Source organism: Rhodnius prolixus, unplaced genomic scaffold, assembly GCF_049639745.1.
Source record: "Rhodnius prolixus isolate KJV_2025 unplaced genomic scaffold, Rpr scaffold_6, whole genome shotgun sequence".
NCBI classification, from domain to species: domain Eukaryota; kingdom Metazoa; phylum Arthropoda; class Insecta; order Hemiptera; family Reduviidae; genus Rhodnius; species Rhodnius prolixus.
In genome coordinates, this window is record NW_027411634.1 from 23,163,214 (window position 1) to 23,184,193 (window position 20,980).

The 20,980-nt window shown below is 34.5% G+C and overlaps 1 protein-coding gene across 11 annotated transcripts in view; it reads right to left on the bottom strand.

Moving 5' to 3' along the window:
* Positions 1-20,980, bottom strand: part of CARPB (Carbonic anhydrase-related protein B) — a 458,344-nt gene that overhangs the window by 256,770 nt on the left and 180,594 nt on the right. The window lies entirely within an intron of this gene.

The following is a 20,980-nucleotide window of genomic DNA, read 5'->3' on the forward strand; positions in this document are numbered from 1 at the left end:
TACTTTTTCAATTTGGTCCCTTCAGAGAACCCGATTGTAACCTCTCCTATGCTAAAAAAGTAAATTTTACGGTGACAAATAATAAAGTATGTGGACAAAAAAAAAGTCACAATTAAATTTTTCACTACAAATCCATAAATATGTTAGAAAGTTTCGAAATGTTGACTCATGTTGAACGAAGGATGCTGAGAGTACCATGGACCGACAGCGTAACAAAACGTGGAAATCAGAACAGAGAAATGTTACTTAGCAAAACGAAAAGGAAATCCGCTTATTTTGGAAACCTAAGGAGAAATCCAAAATACTAACTGCTACAACTAATAGTCGAGGACAAGATTGAAGAAAGAAGAGGAGTAGAAAGAAAGCAAATGTCTTGGGCTAAGAAACCTTAAGAGAATGGACCAGGTTTAAGAACTATCGGAGATCTGGTACACCATGAAACGAATGGAAATTTGATCACCAACATCCAATAGTGTGGATAGGCAGATCAGCAAGAAGAAATAAAAGATGGCGGACTTAAATATTTTGGTCTAATGCAGGGGTCCGCCAAACTACGGCCCGCGGGCCACATGCGGCCCCCTGAGGACATTTATCCGGCCCTTGCCGCACTACCGGAAGGGGCATCTCTTTCATTGGTGGTCCAGGAGCTCAATGTACAGTGGTGCCGCAAAGCGCTGCGTCGCTCATGTACAGTACTACTTTCGATGACGCGGGATGCACGCGTCACGGCTCCGAAAACAGTGTAAAATAACAGTCAGAAGTAGGAAGAAAGGCAAAGCACTATAACTAAACCGGACATTGGCCATCTCATTAGCCAAAAGCAGGTCCATAATTCCAACAGAAATACTGGGCAGTTTGTTCGATTTAAATTTACTTGTTCTTTATTTGAAATATTCTATTTGTTCCCGTTTTGTTTTATTTTACTTTAAAATAGTTTGTTTTATAGTCCGGCCCTCCAACGGTCTGAGGGTCAGTGAACTGTGGCCCCCTGTGTAAAAAGTTTGGGGACCCCTGGTCTAATCACTTCGTAATTGTCTTAAGTCAAATTTGTGACTTTTTCTTTGACTTTTCTCTATGTATCTTTATTATCGGACATCGTAATATTCCTTCATCCTGTAAGAGAAAATAAAATTATGTAACCCAAGAATTATACGTTTACAATTTACATATTATTAAAATTTATTACAGCGTTAAATTACTAAGTATTATAATTTTATTCTATTATTCTCTTTTTAGTCCAGTTCTTTAATAAAAGCTGGAGTAAATTTATTTGTAGGATAATGTAGAAACACTAATTATATTTTTGTAAGAACGCTCTAGAAAAACTGGTTTAACTTAAAAGAATTAGTGGCTGGAGATAAAAATTATTTTTCAAGAACAAAAATGAAGTAATTTCACTGTAATTACTTAGCATAATTTACAATGTGCATTATTTACCAACAAGTTCTTTATTTTTTATTTTATTATTATTATTTTAATTTCAGCGGTAGATATAGTGGCAAGATTAACTGTAACTTGTTTGGAATTAAATTAATTCTGGCCGAGCGTGTAAGCTAGCAGCTTCTGGTCGCATAATGGCGGATTTCCGGCTTATTAAAGTTTACGATTCTTTTTGTAATCTTCCTTTTTAGTTTTTTGCTGGAATATTTATGTTTCCAACGAAGAGATTTGTTTAATCCTTTTCATCGTTTTTATTGCATTCTATTGCATGCTTAAAACAAAACAATATTTGATTTACTTTCTTGCAGATTTTCTATTTTGTCGTAGAAAAATTCATTATAAGGTTTACTGAATAGATAAGAAACTTTTCCTTTCAACTGGGGTCTTATCAAAACTGATATCTATCTTTAAAAAGGAGGACCCTACGGTACCAACAAATTATAGAGGAATGGCGCTTGTGAACTGTAACACAAAGATCTTTACCAAAATTCTGTGTACCCGGCTTTCTACTTGGGCTGAATCTAACAGGATACTCCCTGATGAACAGTTTGGTTTTAGAGCCGATAGAAGCTGTGTGGACGTTGTTTTCCTCTTGAATTCAGCTATTAATATCCAACTGAGGGCGCCCTCAACAGTCAAGTCTGGGTGATTTTTGTTCGATTTCATGAAGGCTTTCGACTCTTGTCTCCCACCAGCTTTTATACCTTAAGTTGCTCAGGTGTGGTGTAAGCCCAAAATTTATTAGAGTTATTAAAAAAAATATATGATGTAGCAAAGGTCATTCAATGAATTAAACAACTTGATAAACTAACACTGATGTGTGAACACGTTTTCTTACAAAACAAACGTAACTTCTCGTACGAATATAAAAAGAATCCTGGAAAATGATATACCATTTGAAAGCCCATTAGACCAGGAAACCTTTATAAAAAGTGGCCAGCATCTAGGTCTGATAATGATCACATAAGGGCCTAATGAGTTTTTCTTAAAAATTTCGATTACTTTTATTTTTCCAGTATCCAGGAGGAAGATTGAGGCTGTTTAGAGAATGACTTATGCTTCGAAATGGTGTCAATTTTTAGAAAATTTATCTGTCTTTCTAACCGTGTCATCAGAATCGAATTCGGACTAAAACATTCTGAGTAATAACATTTTTATTGCATAAAAGTAATGATTTTAGAAAAAAAATATTAAACGACGTCACTCAAGAACAGTGGAAAATATGAAGTTGGCTAATACGTCATTGAACTCCACTTTAGATGTACTACACACAGTAGGCCTATGAACATTACCTACTGGTTCACCCTGTATAAACAAATATAATAATCCTTAAAGAAGAACTTTGTAAATTAATTAATAATTTTGAAGAGAAAAATATGCAGGCAATTGTTAATTATTTAAAAAAAGTTTTAAAACTAAGATCTTACACTTTACAAAGTTTATAGAGTGAACATGAACTTGAACTCCTACAGATGCACTGTATCTCTACATAATTAAAGTTTGATTTGGATAATAATTGTTAATTGTGAATGATACAGCCGTTTAGGCTCAGTAATTAACTGAATAGATTAACGAAGATATTTTAAAACCAGGGAATCATGTTCCAACTGAAATAAGCACGAAGAAGGATGAAGATATTGGAAAAAGTATTTGTAAAATTCACAGAATCATTCACACATCTATGTACAAGTACGTAAAAATAGAAAGACATACGTGCTGGTACAGGATGTTATTTAAGTTGCGTTACTGGATTAGATAGATGGCGCTCCAGGGCTACACAATCAACCACTTTACTATAAACCTTTACCAATGCGTGAAAACTGTCCTCCTGCTTTTCCATTGGATGTTGAGGATGTACAACGCTTGGAAAGAGTATCCAATACACATATTGCAAATACTTGCTCGATGTATAAGCGCCAAGCACTTATTCGTCCAAACTTTCGTCTCTGCAGAAAGAACTACGTACTTCCCTGTAGCACACAATAAAACTAAACCTTCAAATACTCTGCTAAACTTTTTCCAAACAAATGGAAAAGAATATACAATATAAATTAAAGATTAAAACGCTTTTAAAGTACAATTTTTTTGTTTTTGCCTTCCAGTATGTATTAAATTTATATTAAACGTCGTGCACATTTTCTTAACCTCCCTGTTGTTTAGTTTTTTGGCAGTTACATTCTCTTCATTGTTTTGAACACACTGTCCGATGTGCCAGCTAACAATAACAACGACAATAATAATAATAATTAATAATAATGGAATAATAATAAGGGGGTTAATTAATGGAAGTGTGCCTACTGGCGACATGAGTCTCAAACCTGTGCTTGGGTGTGACAGATACAGATTGTTCTACGACCGACAGAACAGTCCAACGTCCAGACGTTCTACACCATTAAAGTATGCGAATCTAGGATTTGAAATAAGGAGGCTGTGGGAAGAATAGAGCTTCAGGATTTACCTTCAGGAGGTAAATTCGGGCTTTTCTTAAAAAACAAATAAAGTATCTAAAATCCAAAACTATAATTTCTCTGGAAGCCCTCTTGTTCTTTCTTTTTTTCATTTCTATGATTGTGGTGGTATCTTACAAGAAATTGTCGAGATGTGGATGACTTTTTCCAGCAGTCTTTTGGTATTTCCCTAAGCAATAAATAAGGTTAAGGCGCAAGATTGCGGAAGATAATCAGCCAGCTGCGGCCCCAGGTCCGTTTTAGGCCTTGGGGGCACACAGAAAGCGGTTTGTCGCGGCGGGCAGCGAGCCAGCGGTCTCGTAGCGGCGGTCTGCGATATGGGGGCGTCACACAGGACGCGATTCTTTTGTTAGAGCGGTCCAGTTTGGTCGCTTTCTTCTTGTGAAGTAGTAGTGTATTTTCTTGATCTTTGTTTTAATTTTTATATATCGAGTATGAGCTCGGACGAAGTACAACTCCTTCTGCTATTCGCAAAGCAAAAAGAAGAAAAGACGAAGTTGGGTGCATGAAGTCAATAAGAAGAGAGAACAATTAGGGGAATACCACCGCTTATGTATCGAACTGGAGTCACATGAAGATAGGTTCTTCTAGTATTTTCGTATGTCGCGAGAAGGAAATAGAAAATGAGTAATATAGTTTCTTAGCATTGGAATCTTTATTTCGTATTACTAGGTGGCAAGGCGGTCACGTTGAAATCTGTAATTTTGTACTACCAGATCGCTTGTCGTCGCGGTAGACCGCGTTCTGTTTGACAGAGATGATGCAACATCGTGTAATACAACTACACCACCTCAGTCGAAGATCGTTACCCGCCGCGAAAGACCGCTTTCTGCGTGCCCAAGGCCTTTGACATGAGAAGTAGTTACTCGTTGCCAACATACGAGACAAGTTCGTCCTACTAAGATCTGCTAGTAAAAGCAAATAGCACAACTCTTGAGAGGTACACTAGATAACTAACTAATAACGAATCTTGGCCTAAACTGAGCTGAAATGACTGTGTTGATCCAAAGCTAGCCTTTATTTTGAAAATAGGGCACAAAAAGATTCAGAAACGGTCTCTTTTTTTCAGGTTTTAGCAAAACCAACTAACAGAACTCCTGTGTACAGATGGTGGTGATAGCATGAGGAGGAAACGGCATCTTTGTAACCTGTTTGACAGCACTTGAAGAAGAGCAAATATTACCGTTGTGGAAAAAAAAAACCTGGATCTAAGGAAAAGGGAAGGTTTCTTTTTCTAGCCCTACAAGGAGATCGCCACTCTTCAGGCTGCGATTGCTGAGAGGGAAATGTTCCAATATAAAAGAATCTACATTCTTAAGGGTATTACCATAATAAAAAGGGAATTACTGATAAAATTGTAATTTCTGAACAAATTCCGCTTTAATTTGATGTTAGCGGAACTGGTTAAAATACAGGATATTTGTAGGTATACCAGTATACAGTTCTGCAAACTTACAAAAACAAAAAAATTTCGCAGCGTTACAGAAGCAAATACATAGTATATCCTGTAAAAAAGTGGTTTTTTTTTTCTCCTCCGTTGTAATACTGGAGGATTACAGGGGTTAAGGGAAAGAAGGTTATATATAACAATGTTTCACGGTATTATCCGTACAAGCTCGGACCTCTTACTTTTTTTTATGTGTTGTATAAATCGCTTTTATTATTTTATAGTATGTGCGCTTTCGCATAACATGAAAATACTTCTTAATAAGTTACATAACTGTTCCTTAAATGTTCAAACATAATGAATTTGCTATTTGCGGTAAAAACGCTGGACAATATTTATTAAGGCAAACTAATAAACGTTGCCAATGTCACAATCTATGCAAAGAGATTATTAGTACATTGATTCTCGATGAATCTAACTAAATAAATGATTTATTTTTCTTTTAACCAAAAGAACGAAGCATTAAATGATTCAATAAAAGAAAAAGTTATACGAGGGTCGTTTGAAAAGTCCGTGCAAAGTCAGAGAGATAGCACTACTGGCGCGTATCGAGGTTATGTTTAGTTAGTAGCATCTCTTGGAAGAACACACACCACGTTTCAGCCAGATCGGTCTATTACTTTGTGTTTGGCATTCGTTTGAATCGAGGAAGTCGAGTGATTTTCAAAAAATGGACGAAAAAGAATTTCGTGTGTTGATTAAACACTACTTTATGAAAGGCAAAACGCCTCAGGAGACTAAAGAGAAGCTTGATAAACATTATGGTGATTCTGCACCTTCGATTAGAACAGTTTATAAGTGGTTTCAAAATTTTCGGAGTGGCCATATGGGCACAAGTGATGCTGAACGTTCTGGACGCCCTGTTGAGGTTACTACTCCAGAAATCATTGATAAAATCCATGATATGGTGATGGATGACAGAAGAGTGAAGGTGCGTGAGATTGCTAGTGCTGTGGGCATCTCGAATGAACGGGTACATAATATTTTGCATCAACATTTGGACATGACAAAGCTATCCGCAAGATGGGTGCCGCGATTGCTCACGCTTGACCAAAAACGAAATCGTGTGAAGTGTTGCAAGGACGGTTTGCAGCTGTTCCAGAAGAATCCGCAGGACTTTTAGCGTCGTTTCGTCACTGTGGATGAAACATGGATACATCACTACACTCCTGAGACCAAAGAACAATCTAAACAATGGTTTACCAAGGGGGAATCTGCGCCAAAAAAGGCGAAGACCGTTCCTTCGGCCGGAAAGATTATGGCGACTGTCTTTTGGGATTCGCAAGGAATAATCCTCATTGACTATCTGGAAAAGGGTAAAACTATTACAGGTGCATATTATTCATCGTTATTGGACCGTTTGAAAACCGAGCTGCAAGAAAAACGCCCACGATTGACCCACAAAAAAGTCCTTTTCCATCACGACAACGCACCAGCTCACACCTCAGCAGTTGTGGTCGCAAAATTAATGGAAATAGGGTTCCAACTCGTTTCACATCCCCCCTATTCTCCAGACTTGGCTCCCTCGGACTACTATTTGTTCCCCAATATGAAGAAATGGCTGGCGGGAAAAAGATTTTATTCAAACGAGGAGGTGATTGCAGAAACGAATGGCTATTTTTCAGACTTGGACAAATCCTATTATTCGGAAGGGATCAACAAACTAGAGCAGCGTTAGACGAAGTGTATAAGCCTAAAAGGAGACTATGTTGAAAAATAAAAAAGGTTTACCCCCAAAAATTAAGTAGTTTTTATTTTTGCACGGACTTTTCAAACGACCCTCGTAGAACAACATATATGCAATTATTAAATTCCTACAGGGTGACCAGTAAGTATTGCCCATAGGCCTGCTGTGTGAAGTACATCGGAAGTGGCGTTCAATTGGCCAACTTCATATTTTCCACTCTTCTTGAGTGACGTCACTTTAATTTTTTTCTTCTAAAATCATTACTTTTTTTTCCAATAAAAATGTTATTACTCAGAAAGTTTTAGTCCGAATTCGATTCTGTTGTCACGGTTAGAAAGACAGATAAATTTCCTAAAAATTGACACCTTTTCGAAGCATATGTTATTCTCCAAACAGCCCCAATCTTCCTTCGAATGCTGGGAAAATAAAAGTTATTTTATAAAAATATATAAAAAATATTTTGTGAAAATTCAAAACTCAATAATCTGCATTGTTCCATCTTAAAATGAGTCTGAATAATTAAAATTCAGAAGCAGACTGTCACTCTAATCACTCAATATAATTTGAGAATGGAATGGAATTTTTTAATTAATATTATTATTTCTCTTTCAAATTATAGCCTTAATTAGGAATTATTGGAGCATTTCCACACTAAGTTTTAACCTACTTTATTAAAATAATGTGATATTGAGTAACACGACTCAACAGGCATATTTCTGATGAATTTGAAAAAAAAACTGAAGTCTTTTCAGCGTAGGGGATCAATTTTGGCCAAAATTATATTATAGAATTGTTTAGAGTTCATCTCTGTGATTTTCTGTGTATTGTTATAGAGTCGGTCATCCCGCAGAAAGAGAGGAATAGAGAACAAATTGTAAAAATGTATTTTTTTTTCACTCTGTAATGTATCAGAACGTACATTTGCAAATCCGCAACGATTGGAATACCTCTTGCGACAAGCATTAAGAAAAAGCAAAAAAGTGGATTCGCTAGTTCTAAAAATAAAATTCGTAAAAGCGATTCTTTAGTAATGAACAAAAACAAGTTTTAGGCTTATTGTGTGAAGTTTTTTTTACACTGTACATTTGTTTGGGAAAATTGTTTTGAAGTCCCATTAGTTTTTCATTTCACTTAAGAAAATATCTCCTTAAATTATTCAATTCTTTGGAGCGAGCACAAACTAATCTCTCATTTTGCCTAAATAAAAATACGTAAATTTCAATTATTAATTTTATTGTGCTGCATGAAATTAAATTCATTGTGCCAGAAGGCCTGTGAGAATTAATAAATATATCAAGAGTGTTATTCGAATTAATAAATATATCAAAAGTGTTATTCGAATTGATAAATACGAGGGTCGTTTGAAAAGTCTGTGCAAAAATAAAAACTACTTAATTTTTTGGGGTAAACCTTTTTTATTTTTCAACATAGTCTTCTTTTAGGCTTATACACTTCGTCCAACGCTGCTCTAGTTTGTTGATCCCTTCCGAATAAGAGGATTTGTCCAAGTCTGAAAAATAGCCATTCGTTTCTGCAATCACCTCCTCGTTTGAATAAAATCTTTTTCCCACCAGCCATTTCTTCATATAGGGGAACAAATAGTAGTCCGAGGGAGCCAAGTCTGGAGAATAGGGGGGATGTGAAACGAGTTGGAACCCTATTTTCATTAATTTTGCGACCACTACTGCTGAGGTGTGAGCTGGTGCGTTGTCGTGATGGAAAAGAACTTTTTTGTGGGCCAATCGTGGGTGTTTTTCTTGCAGCTCGGTTTTCAAACGGTCCAATAACGATGAATAATTTGCACCTGTAATAGTTTTACCCTTTTCCAGACAGTCGATGAGGATTATTCCTTGCGAATCCCAAAAGACAGTCGCCATAATCTTTCCGGCCGAAGGAACGGTCTTCGCCTTTTTTGGCGCAGATTCCCCCTTGGTAACCCATTGTTCAGATTGTTCTTTGGTCTCAGGAGTGTAGTGATGTATCCATGTTTCATCCACAGTGACGAAACGACGCTTAAAGTCCTGCGGATTCTACTGGAACAGCTGCAAACCGTCCTTGCAACACTTCACACGATTTCGTTTTTGGTCAAGCGTGAGCAATCGCGGCACCCATCTTGCGGATAGCTTTGTCATGTCCAAATGTTGATGCAAAATATTATGTACCCGTTCATTCGAGATGCCCACAGCACTAGCAATCTCACGCACCTTCACTCTTCTGTCATCCATCACCATATTATGGATTTTATCAATGTTTTCTGGAGTAGTAACCTCAACAGGGCGTCCAGAACGTTCAACGTCACTTGTGCCCATATGGCCACTCCGAAAATTTTGAAACCACTTATAAACTGTTCTAATCGAAGGTGCAGAGTCACCATAATGTTTATCAAGCTTCTCTTTAGTCTCCTGAGGCGTTTTGCCTTTCATAAAGTAGTGTTTAATCAACACACGAAATTCTTTTTCGTCCATTTTTTGAAAATCACTCGACTTCCTCGATTCAAACGAATGCCAAACACAAAGAAGTAGACCGATCTGGCTGAAACTTGGTGTGTGTTCTTCCAAGAGATGCTACTAACTAAACATAACCTCGATACGCGCCAGTGGTGCTATCTCTCTGACTTTGCACGGACTTTTCAAACGACCCTCGTATATCAAGAGTGTTATTCGAATTAATAAATGTATCAAGAGTGTTATTTTAAATAAATCGACCGAACATTAATTAAGAACCTATTAATAATAATAAATAAGAATATACTGAATGGAATTAGGAAAATATTTAAACATTGAATAATATAAATGGAATTATTACAATAAATGAAAACAAACAGCAAGTGTTGTGTTTTATAACAATAGGTGTGTTAGTGTGTAAAAGGAGTGAGTGTTGGTGTTTATTTTGAAGGGAAGTTATATTGTATGAGAGAAAGGGAAATAAATCTTAATATACTGTCTTTGTGCATGAACCAATGTAATTGCGTTTAGACATGCAAGTTAGTTAATTTTGTACTTGAGTTACAGGAACAGTGAGTTAGAAAATTAGATTTGAGATTTCAATTAGTGAAGCACATATATATCAAGAATTCTAGTTAATGTATACTTTTAATATTAGTAACAGAATTGGAATACTAATTAAATATTGTGGAATATATCAAACATTTAATGTGATAATAACATAATTATTAATAAACTTCGCATTAATTTTTCTTTGAATGAAAAACTGTACTTCTATTGTATTAGCTTCTAAAATAATTATTACTGTTCAGAAAATTCTGTGACTTTTTTCCTTACTAATTTTTCCTCTGGACTTTTCTTCCTTTGTCCTTTCTTAACGTGAGACGATTTCCCAGTGATTTTTTTTCAAGCATTCTATATGTTTATTTTGAAAAGGACTTAATACTATTAAGTAACAGCTCACAAGTGTTCGTGTAACTCTAAAATAATAGCAGACGCCAACCATCTAATACTGGAATGTGGTAACAACTCTAAAGGAAGAGAACGATTGTGGAGGGCTGTTCTAGCGACTGGATGTTCTTTACCTGCCAATCTAAACACTATTCTTGCATCTGATGATGGCAGTATTTACACACAATGCTTTGAATTCATAAAGCACAACAGGATAACGCTGTAATTAATCAAAATACTAAAGTCGTTCGTCATGTATGGGTTTATAGAGTGGACAACTAAGAAATCAAAAAGCAAAACTCAAAATAAGTCAAACAATAGATGTATAGAAGACAACTAAGTAAACATTTATAAGAATATTTATATTTATTTTGGATATATTAACACTTAAAGGTATTTCTTCGAACACCCAACATTTAAATGGCTGATTTGCTAAGTACAAGTGGCCAAAAAACAAGGAAAAATAAAACAACAACAGTGACTTTCATTAATTCTAAAATTAATAATTCATTCATTTTATTAAGCGATTGTTTGAAATTAAAGCTGTCATTATCTAATGATCCTAACCAATCATTTAGCTAACAATTCCATGCCCTTTCAATAACAGGATTTACGTATTTTGGAATGAAACTCTAAATTCATTAGAGACCTTCGTTTTGCTGATGCAAGATCCTCCTTTTTCGATCTGAATCTCCTCCTTCATCTTCTTCTTTAATTTGGAAGCAGCTACGGTAATTAAAGTAAGGACGCAAAACGCCTGAATGTATTAATTAACACTGCATTGCCAATGCTCGAACTTAGTCAGTTATTGCCAATGTAGAGTCCTATTGACTCCATAATTTATTTTTATTTATTTTTTTACATTGATTTCAATTTTAATAATAAAATTTGCATTAAAGGATGAGAAAGAATAGGAATTAAGAACGAAAAAACAAATTTTGTCCACAAAATCGGCTTGTAACATTTCACGCAGAAGGAATTAACTTCAACTTAGGATCGCAGTAATTTCAGTATTTTCTAGAATCCTGATCGGACTGCCTTCTGATCAGGGACTTTTTCATTTTTTTTAATTACATTCACTATTTTTCAATTACTGTGCGCTGTTGACACGGATCGGAAATTACCCAATTCACTGCAAGTTTTTGCTTTAATTCGGGCAGAAAATCAATTCTAGAAAGAAGCTTTTTTTTTTGTTGATACTTTCTATGAAAATTTTTCAAATAAGCATTTAGGCAATAATCTGGAGTCGTCAAGATAATAACAGAAAATCTAAAATCTGGAGTCAAAATGACTCTTATGATTCAAGTAAACTAATCTGCAAAAAGAAACTAAGAATTCCACAGTCTTTTCAGCTCGTGACTATCAAATGGTGAGAGAGTGGGGATAGCATATCTAAGAGCATCTCGGGATAGCTATGAGATGTGGGGAAACTGAGAACATTTCTATTTTTTTTGGAGTCACATTGACTTCGGATTGGCAATGCAGTGTGAAATCGCACAGATTTTTTCCCGTAAGCCAAAAGTAAGTAAAAGATTTATCTAAAAATAAGCCTTGGAAAACACGTGATGCAATGAACCACAACATCTAAAAATATTAAGATTACTATTTTTGGTGAAATAATAAGTTGTTACTCAAGATGGAACTCCTCCATCGAAATAGAACTTGAATAAAATCTAATTCAAGACGGCCTAGATGCTTTGTAGTATTACTGGGTAATTGAACGTAATAATTAGAGACACTAGAGGTAACTAATTGTAGACAAGGTCGCTAGAGACCGCTACATATACACACACTCGGCTGAACTTACAATCGTACAAACTGCATTATATATAAGTTAATTCAGCTACTTCTGTTACAACTATGTTGGGAGAAACTCTGGCAATGCTCCTCTTGAGTTTACTTTACCACACTGCCGCCTTCCTGTGACTTCTTCCGCCTCCAGCTTGTATAATACAACTAGCCTAGTACAATACATAACATAATCAAATTCCTATTTCAGTCATTTCCTTTAACTTTAAAGTTACACTTTACTCTCCTTTCTCTTGCATTCTCTCCTCTATTTACAACTACGTACATTTTTAGTTAATTTGCCTCAAACTTTATCCTAGAATTATAGTTGCAGATTCCAAACTGGATTCGGTACAATATCAATAACATAATATTTCATCTTAACACTATACACTGCAGTCAAAAAAAGAAGCTTATGAACACAACTTTTTATGGAAGTATGTTGGACAATCTCATCTTTAGATGTTTGAGACTCAGTAGAAAAATTAAATATGCGCTTTTTATCAATCTTTAAATGCACTTGAATCTCACTTTCACGCTAAGAAGTTTTGAATACTCAAGATGGCTCAAGATGAATTTCTGTTAAGTACGAGTATAAAAAGAGATCCATGAACGCAGATTTGTGTAAACTACTTTATTCATTTAGGTTAATCATATTTTTTTCATTTCAGAATGTGTTTTCAGACTCTTTTTTTGTGCTGTTGATAAAATAATTTTGTGAAAATAATAATATTTTTACAGTAAATAGGTTTTCTCCCCTTTCTTCTGCTCTTCTTTAAATATAAAGGCTTAACAAGGTTAAGCCTTAACAAAGGTTAACCTTAACTGGTATCCTCAAATATCTCAACTTCAACTTATATCGTCGGGTCAGCTTTGACCCGAAACTTTAAATGCACATTACTTTTAAAAGGTCATTGGTATAATTAAAGTTAATTTAGTTTTTGTTAGTAAATTTATTTAGCAAACGAAAATGATGAATATTTTGTTAAATTTGTTTCATAAGATTAAGAAAAACAAAAAAAAAAGTTAAAAATGACAAAAATTGCATTTTTTTTTTAAGTTACAAAAACAGAAAAACAAAAAATATAATTTGCTGAAAAACGTTATTTTCTCAAAGTTAGATGTTCATCCCAAGAAAAGCCCTAAAGAAAAACATTTTTTTTCCCCTTAATTCTGCAAGTACTGAATTATCATGATGCGAGTATAACCTACTGGCTTTGTTTTGGTACAAAACACCACCGTTTTGTTGCGAGTAAAAACAAACAATGAAGCTCCGACGGTAGTTTTCTTTATTTGGAATTATATAAGAGGGGTTTTCTTTTTTATTTTTTTCGTAATGCCCCCGAGTCAGACAAATTTAGCTTGCCTAGTTCATGGACCAGCTTAACTGAACAGAACCAGTTATCAGCAATAATATTAAATATTATGTAATATTTACTATACAGGGTGAACCAGTAAGTATTGTCCATAGGCCTACTGTGTGCAGTACATCTAAAGTGGAGTTCAATGACGTATTGGCCAACTTCATATTTTCCACTGTTCTTGAGTGACGTCACTTAATTTTTTCTTCTAAAAACATTACTTTTTTGCAATAAAAATGTAATTACTCAGAAAGTTTTAGTCCGAATTCGATTCTTGTTGACACGGTTAGAAAGACAGTTGTTTAATTCAATGAATTAAACAACTTGATAAACTAACACTGTTGTGTGAACACGTGAATGATATACCGTTAGAAACCCCATTAGACCAGGAAACCTTTATAAAAAGTGCCAGCACCTAGGTCTGATAATGATCACGTAAGGGCCTAATGAGTTTACTTAAAAATTTCGATTACTTTTATTTTTCCAGCATTCGGAGGAAGATTGAGGCTGTTTGGAGAATAACTTATGCTTTGAAATGGTGTCAGTTTTTAGAAAATGTATCTGTCTTTCTAACCGTGCTATCAGAATCGAATTCGGACTAAAACTTTCTGAGTAATAAACATTTTTATTGCAAAAAAGTAATGATTTTAGAAAAAAAATAAAGTGACGTCACTCAAGAACAGTAGAAAATATGAAGTTAGCCAATACGTCATTGAACTCCACTTTAGATGTACTACACACGGTAGGCCTATGGACATTACTTACTGGTTTACCCTGTATAACATATAATATTATAGAATAATATTAAAAAATAGAACAGAAAACAAACTCCATAACATAAAAATAAAAAATATTAAGAAAAAAAGTTATAACGTAAATGGTATTGTCGGGTCAAATTTGACCCAAAACCTACAATTTATTTACTTGCACTGCTCAAGAACGACTGATTTGTCTGGCCGATTGTTGGTGAGGATGAAAGAGGAGAATTCAGAGAAGGGGAGATTTTTATAGTTAATTCCTAACCAAATGCCACTCAAAAGAAAAACGCGCGGGTCACATTTGACCCGACGATACCAGTTGAAGGTTAAGAATCATTGTATCAATTAATACATGTAAAAGTGCCATCAGAGGGGGCTGCCGACAACACAGCCTGAAGGTTAGGTTATAGTCTAGGAAGGTTTAGCGTCATTTTTGAGTGTTTACGTTACAGTTTTTCATAGTGTTTAACGACGGTGAAATATAACTAGTAATTTAATGTGTAAGACGGTTTTTGAAAACCGTCTTACATACATTTATAAATACTTGACAAGGCGTTATAAAGTAAACCCTAAAGAGAAACAACAAACAGAATAATATCTCCTTAATAATTTTTAAGAACAAATCAGAACTTTAAATATGTAAAAAATATAAATTTTTCATGTATATAAAGTAAAGGCATAGAGTGTGAACAAATATTCCTTCTGTCGCTAGGAGACAATGAGGCTGACAAAGGTGAGCAATATTGGAAGTAAACATCCTCGGCACACTTCTCAGCTCCTCTACATGCCTCTTGTTTCCGCTGTTTACTTAACCATTTTCTTCTTTTTCTCAGGTTGTTTTCTTTTGATTAGCAAAAAATTTTCTTGCAGTACCAAGGCTTTAGTTTCCCTATACGTTTTTGGGATGTTTGTTTAAGCTTCATAATCCCGTTTTCTATTGTTTCAATAATTCAAGAATTTGTATATATATTTCTTAACTGAGTTCACAAGATACGAGGTGTACTAAATAAGGAGACTATCGCTGGAAAACACAACGCTCCATGCGAATTTACCATTGTTCCAAACAGTGCTGGAAATCTTTTTCTGTGAGCTCCTGCATGACGCGTGCCGCTTTTTCTTTCACAGCTTCAACGGACTGAAATCGTGTCCCTTTTAATGCAGATTTGACTTTGGGGAACAGATAAAAGTCACATGGGGCCATGGCAGGCGAATAAGGCGGATGACCTAAAACTGGGAGGTACTTGGCTAGAAACTGTTCTTGACAGACAATGCAGTGTGAGCCGGCGCGTTGTCTTGATGGAGAACCCATGACTTGTTCTTCCCCAAATCGGGTCGTTTTTTTCCTTACTCTTTCACGGAGTTGAGCAAGCACCTCACGGTAGTAATGTTCATTTAATTATAATCGATATTTTCATCCGTTTTGGACGTGGAAGGACGACCTGGGCGGTCATCATCTCCGGCGTCTTCTCGGCCATCTTGGAAACGCTTGAATCACTCAAAAAACTCGCGCACGTGATAAACATTCATCGCCATAAACTTCTTTTAATAAAAGATAAGTTTAAGTAGCGGTTTTATCAAGTTTTGATGTGAAATTTCACGTCAGTTGCTTTACTACATGTGTAGTATCATGTTTTCGGCAAAACGAGACTAACACCTGTTACACAAACGACGGTTCCGGTCAGACAAATTTCTCTTCAAGCATGTGAGACGCTGCAATCGAAAGAGAAGGCTTTACGCTGCACAGCTGTCGGTCGTTAGGATTTGGCGCATGCATAGTTCTTCTGTAGCAGCATCAGTCTCGTTATTTAATAGCCACGCCTCGTAAATATGAACACTGCTATCTCTTGTAACACCGACAAATACACGTAAATAAATGAGAAACTCTAGCATAGAGTTAGATACCTACTTTTTCTGGTACATAAATATATTAAAAATAATAATCAGAGGTTGAAAAGAAAATAAAATCAATTCAATTATATTAAAATAAAATAAAAATATTGCTTATGAAATTAAGGACTCAATATCCAAATTAGCAGTAATCTCAAAGAACAGAAACTACCCAAAAATATAACATCAACTTAGAATGAAGATCATCTCCTCTTAAATATAATAGTCCACAAAAGATAAATTAAAACACTTTTTCTCTGATAAAGGTAATTTTAAATAGTTATTTATTTAACAAGTGTGGAAAGTAGTACTTTTCCTCACGCGAGGCAGGGTTTGCACGCACGAGCGAGCGAAGCGAGGCGAATGCAAGTGCAAATTGCCGAGTGTGAGGAAAATACTTAACACTCGAGTTAAATATTATATTTTTTCTGCAACCATTAGATTTATTAACTAAAAAAATTAAAAATTTCATTTTTACAGTCTACAAAAAGTAATTTATTTATTATAAACATTTATTGTTATATTACAATTATTTACATTACTTACGTATTTACATTACTTATTACATTTTCTGCTGTTTCTTTTATTGATGGAGGAGTGTTTTAGTAGGAATCACTAGAATCCATTTTAAATTTCTATAAGGTAACACTATAACCTTTTTAACTGTTATAATTAAAAATATCTAATTATTTATTAAAGCATTATTTTTATTTCTATATTCCTTTCAATTTTTATTATTATTTATTTTTTTAATATTCGTATTTTAATTATTTATTTACGTTAAATAAGCTTATTAAAGTTTTACAGAAAATATTTATGTTAATAACAAAACTTCTTATATCAAGGAAGCACAATAAAGTTTTTCCACTCACTTGTACGGAAAGTGACACTAATGGGAATTTCCCCCCACTAGTGTGGGAAGTTGGGCATTACACAGCTGATTTTAATTGAGTAATGAGAACTTCCCTTCATGGTTGCAGAAAAAGAATATTTTAATGATTACTTGTTTCTTTGTAAAGGGTAGAAGTAAGCACATTTAGTCCTAGATAAAAGTCTAAGATACGCGATTCACAAAGTGTAGATGCATTCTAATGTTAAATTGGGATAAACACTAGCAAACATGAGTCTATACTCAACTGAATGCTACAATCTAGATGAAAGTAGTATAAATCGATGTCTAAATGAATTTATTATTTCCATTAACAAATGGTTAATAAATAAAATTAACAAAAATGTTAAATAAATATGGCTACAAACAAACAAAGAGGAGGAATGGGTGCTAAAAGAGTGTATGTCCACGGGCTGTGACTGTTGGTAACTGGAGATATGCCTTCTCATGCATGTGTCATGAAGTATGGTGCAGCGTGAGAATTTGCCAACAATTAGTCAAATATAATAAAATATAGTCACTGCCAACACAATAAATTGGTACATTAATCAAATTTTATTTATGGTTTTGTATCGCAATCATTTCTTCATTTTCTTTTATTTTTTTATTCAAAGGGAACGAAAATTAATTTAGTTTTAAATAATATTAATCTAACAATTCAAAATTTAATATTCAGTTCTCTTAGATTTTATTTTTTGGTTTTGTTATCACAAATTGACTAAACTGACCTTGAATTGAACATGTTTTTAAGGATTTTTGATTGCAATAACTGGGTGCACAGAGAGTTGGAACGTTTAGTCCAGCGTTTCCTAACCTTTTCTTGGTTAGTACATCCATGCTAAATTGTACCACTTCGTTAAAATGATTGTATTTCGTGAAAATTGTTATTCCGAGTGTGTTATTTTATTAAAACTGTCCGGTAGGACAGTTGTATAAGGGTTGACCATCAAAAACTGCACGAAAAAGCGTAACGTTGATAAACACCCAAATTTGACAATTTTTTGCTCTTTTTCTATAAAAGATAAAATTCCCAAATTTTCTTTAAATCTTACTCCAAACCCTCCTTTATAACTGTAATTTTTTTGCAACCACCCAGATCTAATAGGTTTCGAGAAAAAAGTTTCCGAAAATCAGCAAAAACGGCTTTTTCAAAAAATGTTCTTGTTCTTGTTCTTCTTCTTGTTCTTCTTGTTGTTACCTTTTTTGTAAACAACGTAGCGCCTAAACGCGTGAACCGATTTTCATGAATGAGGTGTCATTCGATTCAATATTTTATGTAGATATGCCTTTTGGGGGTCCCGACGCTGTACATCGAATGGGAGAGGAGTTAGCCCCCTTTATGTAAGGCCCCCTCCAAAATTATTATTACTAATTACTCTGTAAATCTTGGCCCGATTTTGATAAAATTTGGTAGGATGATAGGGTTAGGGCTCCCCTACGTAACATTAAAGCGGCGATCAGCTCTTACACTTGTTAAGGGGAAGTACAGCAATCGTTTCAAATTATCGACACGTAAACCGATTTTTATGAATGAAGTGTCATTCGAATCGAAATTTCATACAGATTTGCACTTTAAAATCTATACTTAACATAATCTTACTATTTATACTTAACATTTTAAACTGTAAGTTTTTGTTAAGGTTATTATTATCTTTATTTGTATAGAGATACAGTGTATCTGTTACAAAGAAGTTCTAGTTTATGTTCACTTTATAAACTTTGTACAGTGTAAGATCTTAGTTTTAAAACCTTTTTTAAATAATTAAAAATTGTGTACGTATTATTCTCTTCAAAATTATTAATTAATTAACAAAGTTCTGCTTTAGGATTATTTTATTTGTGCCCAAATCTTCTAAATTAATTTCTTTTAAGCATTCAACTACCTGTAAGTACCAATTAAATTTAATGTCGCTTGGTTAGAGCTTACACATTACAATCAGTCTCTTTAAGCAGATTTTTACATAGTTATCATTTAAGTTCTGTCACATGATAATTCTACTAAATTTTCTTTATCTTTTATTGATAATGATGTAGCTTTTCCTAAATTTTCTTCATAGAAGGGGGTTTGAAATCCAATTATCATTTGTGTTTTCGAGTTTTGGAAAATACTCCATGAAAGGCAATTTTAATCCTGTTGAATGTGCTACTATATTTTCTCGTATATCTTGAGACAGCCTAACCTTACTACTGTACATATTAACAACTTTACTGTATAATATTATTAATTAAAATAATGTTTATGAATTATAGGAAAAAACGTTTCTACGATATTTTTATGCTTTAATTTTTTTTAAAATTTTTCATGTCTCCGATTATTGATTATTTTGCGCGTACCACAGGTTGGGAAACGCTGGTTTAGCCGATCAAGGTGGCAGTATTAGGTCGGAATATCAGTAGTTATTTGAGGCTATTGTTATTTAGATTGAGTTTTGAACGTCTCTCCAGTAGTATAACTCGTGCACTCGATTAAATGCAAACTGATGTCATGTAAACCGTATTGAGGTAATCAAAGAACAAAATCATTGCTTAAAATTAAAATTGAATTTTGAAACATAATTTATGAGGTTGTCTCCTGAATTTAAGTAGACGAAGTTTTTTTTAATAAAATTATTTTTGAGTAAAAACATATTACCTTTTTTTTTTCTTTTGAACAATTTGGATGAAAAAGATAAGTTACTTTAAGGTTGGCTACACTGTAGACAACTTCCTTCCTTTTACCGAAGATAACGCGATACGACTAGCAATTACAGTGCCATGATGAGCCCATATACTTTACCTTTATAAGACTTGTCTCTCTTGTAAGCACCAAATTTTTACTCGGAGAAAACTGAGAAGCACCTAGAGAAAGACGGTTACGTAATGTTGTAGTAATGGTGGTACTGTAGGTGGGCAACAACAGTAGTGGGTTTGTACTTTGTTTGGAAAGGATAGAGTTGTTGCGGGCAACAGTTCTCATTGGGTGGAGCCGTAGACAACAAAAAGCAGTACCACTAACACAACTATTCTCTCCTGCTGCTCTATTCCTCCAACTGAACACACTTCGTAGTGTTTCTGTAACTGTAGTTGAGTAGCATGAGGAGTTGCAAAACCATTTCTCCTACCAGTAAGTACAATACACTCTGGTAATTCACGGGAGAAGTAGCTGCTTAGTGTGAGCAACAGTCGGACTAGGACAACAACAGACTATGAGGACAAAGACTCACGCAAACTACAATAGTACCGGACACGAAATATCTCAGGACATGCCGGGTAACCCACACTGCGCAACATCTTCCATCTCTTTCTGTTTCTGCATACTTCCTCTATATATATACGCATGTATCTTTTGTATCTAAAGTAATGTACACTTTAGTCAACCGTGCACAACTGTAGATAGTAGGCAAAAATATCCCATTTCTGTCCTACAAAACCAACACTGTTGGTTCGCCTTTTCATACATGTACAACCCCAGCCAGCCAGCTCTTTAACTTTTGTCCTTCATAATGTTAAATTCATGAAATGTAGTTTTGTAACGTGAAATTTCGGCAAATAAATTACTTACAATAAATTAGCAGGAAACTTGTTAGCTTTGCTCTATGTACGTATAACATTGCCTTAATCTCTATTATAAATCATAATATTTATATGAATAATAGGGTCACTGATGGTAATTTTAAATTGTCAATCATATTAATATTTTACAGGATTTGCCTGTACGATTTTTAGAAGACCACCTTTAGTGACATCTTTCGTATTTTATAGTAAACACATGTGCATTAGGGCGTTTCAAAAAATGTTGACTTTTAAATTTTAAAGAGCGCCGGGCGGAAAATCAAAGTTCATTTAAAAACAAAATGTTTCGTTCGAAATAGAGCAAAATC